Source organism: Uranotaenia lowii, chromosome 1 (genome assembly GCF_029784155.1).
Source record: "Uranotaenia lowii strain MFRU-FL chromosome 1, ASM2978415v1, whole genome shotgun sequence".
In the NCBI taxonomy this organism is placed as follows: domain Eukaryota; kingdom Metazoa; phylum Arthropoda; class Insecta; order Diptera; family Culicidae; genus Uranotaenia; species Uranotaenia lowii.
The window spans coordinates 139,996,131-140,002,130 of record NC_073691.1 but is presented as its reverse complement, the minus strand read 5'-3'; positions in this window follow the sequence as shown (position 1 = coordinate 140,002,130).

The following is a 6,000-nucleotide window of genomic DNA, read 5'->3' as shown; positions in this document are numbered from 1 at the left end:
TGAAATCGTTTATTAAAAAAATTAAATTAAATTTCTTTTTTAAGTTTAATTACTATAAAATTCAGGAAAAATTTTCAGTCAGGCTTCCGCTTTTCCAAATCCGAATTGCCGGGCTTTACGCCTAACTCCTGCCATCAGATTTTGTACAGCCATCTTGTCCACCTTCTTCGCCGCAGAAAGCCAGTTTGCCTTGAACTGCTGCTCCTCCTTAGCAGTATTTTTTTTGGTCTTCTTTAGGTTTCGCCTGACAATAGCCCAGTATTTCTTAATTGGGCGGAGCTCTGGCGTGTTGGGAGGGTTCTTGTCCTTGGGAACCACCTGCACGTTGTTGGCGGCGTACCACTCCATGGCCTTTTTACCGTAATGGCAAGATGCCAAATCCGGCCAAAACAGTACGGAACAACCGTGTTTCTTCAGGAAAGGCAGCAGACGTTTATTCATACACTCTTTCACGTAAATTTCTTGGTTGACAGTCCCGGAAGATATGAAAATGCTGCTTTTCAAGCCACAGGTACAGATGGCTTGCCAAACCAGATATTTCTTCGCGAACTTTGACAGTTTCATGTGCTTGAAAATATCTGCTACCTAGCCCCTTCCTTTTGCCGTATAAAACTCCTGTCCCGGAAGCTGCTTGTAGTCGGCTTTGACGAAGGTTTCGTCGTCCATTACCACGCAGTCAAACTTCGTCAGCATCGTCGTGTATTTGGAGTCGCGATTTGGAGGCACTACCTTCTTGTATGTCCGGCTCGTTTTTTGGCTCGATGCACGGTTGTAGACGATACACCCAGCTTATTTGCGGCATCTCGGAGAGAGAGGTTAGGGTTTCGGTTGAAACTACCGGCAACTCTCTTTGCCGTCTCAGCGGCTTCCGGTTTTCGATTTCCCCTCAATCCAGACTTCCTGGCTGTCGACAAACGTTCCCCAAACACTTTAGGGTAAATGTACCCGACCTTGGCACCTAAGGCATGGTTTACCCTTTTTTTGACATTCCTACCTTCCTGTTGAGTGCACCATATAACATCCTTTGAAGAATTTACTTGCTAACTTGCTTAGAGTTCAACAAAAATATGTTTTCTCTATGGAACTTTCATAATTGTGAGAAAAATGCATGCAAAGTATCCACTGCGGTGCTCCAATTACTTGGCCGCCGTACCAATTGTTTGCCGTTTCGATGATCCGATTCTTGACCACCAGCAAAGTGCAATAGATCTTTACCAACAATGCTCAATTGACAGTTAACAGCATCGTTGGCTATTCTGAATATAAGGCCACTGACAGAATGACGTCAGCTGAGCGTAAAGTTCTATGCGACGTTGGAACACCGGGCGCCACTCATACAACAAAAAGGCTTTTGAAAACATTGATGAAATTTGGTTGAAAGGGAAGCACAAAATAAGCTTTCATTTCAAAAAGTCGGAAGTCCACAAATTCCGCAATGCGATTGCGACACATAGGGTTATTTTCACTACCAAACAATTGTCTTCATATTGTGGAGTTTGGCTTCATAAAGTAAGAAATTGAAAAATTCCTTGAATGGTATTTTAAAATGTTGCCCATTTGAATTTGTTAGCTGAGATTATGAGCTTCTAGCAAGAGCCATCTCGAATGCCCGGGGCGTTGCGCAGTGGTTTGACACGCCAAATAGATGTTAGAATGTAAACCTTGCTAAAACAATTATTTTAATTCGATTCACATCAAATATTTTAAGGAATTATTGGAAAGCAAACGATATTTTCCTGAACTTCCAACTTCTGTTTCCATGAAAAAAATTAGAACAAAATTCCAAAAAATTAAATCTGTGTAGGTATATGGTTCCAAGCAATAGAAAACGATTCCAAAACTCAATCTATTATGTATTTTATATACTAATGTCATAAATTGCCATCGATCTAAACATTTTTAGATAAGAAAAACATCGTAAGTCTTGTGAGACGCTTAATTTAACTTAGTTTTTTTCAATATTTCGAACCACTGTGTTCTGTAGGAGACCACGTGGCTTTTGCTCGGCAGACTGCAATGCAAATGCTGTTCGCACGCATACCAATGTACCTGAGATTCATGGTTCCCTAATAGCGATTTTTGCATTTAAAATGCTTGGATATGACTTTTAGTTTGTCGAATCACTTATGTTCTCCAACTTATTTCGAAGCTTAAGTTGATAAAAACGGTCTTATTATACAACCCAATTAGTATGAAAACATTTGTGCGTAGTTTTAAATGAAGTTTTAGGGAAAACATCAGCCCAAAAATACCTCTTTAATGAACATGTATTTTTTCCAGCTTCCAACACTGGTGGTGTATTTCGATTGAAGTTGCATGCCAAGAAAAGGAACAAAATTAGTTCTAAATTTTTATTCAAAACCTTCTTCTTCTTCTTCTTCTTCTTACATCAACATGGCCAAAACATGTAGGCATCCTGGAAAATGGAAAACTTGCGTCTTTCACTTTTCTTTTCAGCGTATTATCTGTTACATATTCCTATGCATTGCAGATATTACTACGGCCAGGCCAACCATGTGATGAAAACCGCAAAAGATACAGGATACAGGGAAGGAATGAAGCGTGGAGATCCCTACCAAACGCTACATATAATATTTTGAATATGGAAATACCTAAATATGAATTTATGTCATTTGGTAAAGTATATATGGAACATTGCTACATTAAATGCTGTTAAGGAATTAGGAAATTACGATAGTTACCAACATTATACTCGCCGCAATAATAATTAGAATATTAAATATTACCTTTGGGTTTCTGTAGATCAGCTTTTATGCCTTCGTATCTTTCCGTCCCCTCTGTGGATAATATGAGGGGTTAATGATCAGAAAAAATTAGTAAACGGTTGAAACACAAAGCAATTTATTATGTATTTCCATTGGCTTTGTAACCTTCAATGCAGTGTTTTGAGTTCTGCAGCTTGATACAACCTGGGACTTCATTAAATAAAATTAGAGACCGGAAGCTATCCCAATCAATCACAGAACTGCATGCGTCCATACCAACTCATATTGTCGAGCCATGCTCCACGCGTTTGTCCAGCTTACAGTCAAATAATTCCCATTCCCTCCTCCACTCCCTACTTCAAGGAGGGGGAGTCTCCAACAATCATAGAAGCAACTCCTATACACAAACCCCGACTCCTGTCAAAGATGGGCCTTCCCCTCTCAATTTTTCATTGGAAGCAAACACGGGTCCCAAACCATCACTAAAACACAAACCGTATCCAAATTAACCCCCCTGCCATACCCGTTCTCAACCGGAGCTCAATATATCCTTTTTCCTATCATCCCGCTGTACTGGAAGGGGGGATAACCCCTCCCACCATCTACACACTACCTGCACCCGAACATCCACCCTCGCCAACCCTGACTTCATTTGTCCGATCAACTCCCGAGAATCACACCAATTTCTTCGCAGTTTTCACCGTTTAAACGTCCGCCGATAAAAAAATTGAATTCTTCCTTTCACACTTGAAATTCGTTGTATAGCATCATGAATCACCAAAGAAAACAGTTCCATTTTCACTCAAATTTATGGATTTTTTAAATCGAAATTTCGCAGCTACGGAAAAACGCGTGTTGTATTTTCAACCGACGCCTACTCCTCCTTCTTCTAAATTTTTATTCAAAACCTAAATAAATATTCACTCTTTAGTCTTTCTAGTATTTTTTGATTTATTGCCGAGTTTAACTATAAGCATGAGTATTTATTGCAAATTTTTCAAATGAATGTCCGCGTTTGAAAGCGCATGTGAATTTAACAGCTGCACTAGAAAGGTGAGTTCATCTGATTTTCATACGGTGATTTCCAACATAATTTCCTCGGATGCAGATCGAATAAAATTAACTTCTTTATTAAAGTACAAACAATCAAAAAAATCGGTATGCACAGATTTGAAACAAATTATTCTCTTCGCAATGAAAATATATTCAAAATTTTTTAAGCTCAATTTGGACCTGAAAAACATGAAAAGACATGTTGGCATGCCAAGAAAAGGACCATGCCAAAATAGGGCTCACTTACCCTAATTGCATTTGTAACGGTTGATTTGGCAACTTTTAGCGATTTTGCCAGCTTTGCGTGCGAGTAGCTCGGATTTTCGCGATGCGCGAACAAAATTTTTATACGCTGCTCTTTTTCTTGGACGGCAATTTGACAACTGAAGAGTGAATTCCAAAATCAAAATAGGAGCAACATTCTACACACACACACACCTTCAAAATGAGGGGTGTCAAGTTGATATTGACCAAATATTGAAAGTATCACCCTTTAGACTCGGGAACTACTGAACCGATTTACCGAGTCTAGAACTGATCAAGCAAATGAAATTCAATTTTACGTGGGATGGTATTTGTGTACGAGAAATGTTTGAATGCTGTTCAAGAAGCTATGGGTAATGAACTGTGTGCAATTGAATATCGAAACGGTACTCGTCGCTTTTTCCTTGCGCCTTTCAAACAATTGGCGTGGAATTGTACAGAAAAAAACATGTAGCATTATTGTGAAATCTTGGTTGATCGTGCGATTAAATTTGAAGCGAAAAAAGGAAATTTTAGAAGATTAGTAGTAAATGACGCCGAAACATGTCAGTGCGTGTTAACGTGGATCGCAGCAAACGGTGGACGTGACCCAAGAAAATTATCGGTGAGCGCGTTCCTTGTTGATTCTTCTTTTACTGTTTTCTTCATTTACTAGACACACACAAACACACACACACACACTCACGCACATACACGTGTACGTTTATGTTATTGTTCATCATGTCATTTAAATTTTTAGTTCCCGGTTGTTCATCTGAGGCATCATTTCAACTATTTATCAAATACTTAATCAACGATTTAATAAAACAAAATCTTTCCATAACGTACTTATCATCATCAATCATCAATTAATTGTTTTCTAATAATTTCAGCGGGTTATCATTGTAGATAAGTTTTCCCACATTTTCTAACAATTCCGAATCGAATTTTGAATACGGCGAATGCGATAGCGTCACTGTTTCGTGAAAACGTGTTCAAAGTTTGACGCATCCATAATCTCCCAGCAAAATATGATTTCGTTTTCTTTATTTCTCGATAACCGAATATCCTTCATACAGGCTGATAAAGGAACCAAATAAATAGCAACATAAGTAGCAGTAACAAAACCATGAAGGCGGATGTTTTTGATTTGCGATTAATTTATTTGATTTAAATCTTAAATTGTCAATGTACCCATATTTAAGCTAATTTTTATTTTTTATGTTTAAAGTATAATGTCATTTAACACTTTCTTAGGATCAAGGAGCAACAATGTGATTATTATTCTATTTCAGATGCGAACCTAATCAAGATGCTGTTTATATAAAATTATTTTTTTATGTCCATTTTTATATAACAGTAAATCTGATTTTACAGTTGAAATTATATTAGAATGATTAGATTTTTTAATTAATTGAGTAGTTGTAATATATCACATTTACATCTTATTAAATTTCTTACATTTTCAGTCGCTCTTTAAGGTTAAGAATATTTACAAAATTTTCTTCAAAATGTTCAGTTTTTCTTAACTTTTACTTGATAAGGGCAATTCATCTGTTCTTACATGATATTTGTTTGTTAAGTAGATGGTAGATTTGCAGTTCTCGTACTTGATTGTTGTCTACAATATCTATGGTGTGATAGAAAATCGTGGGTGTTTCTGATTATAAAATCGACATGGCTGTCCTAAATATATACAGTTAAGGTACTGCCTCAACATAGTGTCAACAATATTAAATTTATATTTTTCAACTCACTAATGCAAAAATCTTTTTTTGCATTTTTTTAAGTTGTTTACGGCAAGATGCTCTTTAGTGTGAATTCATATAATGTTTCTTGGAAACGCTTTCATTTTGTTTGAAATAACATAAAAAATTAACAAAGTTTATTTTCCAGGCTCAAGCTACATCGGATTTTTTTTTTAATATTCATTGAATTATCGATAAATCTTATAGCCTTAATAGCAAGAAAAAGATAT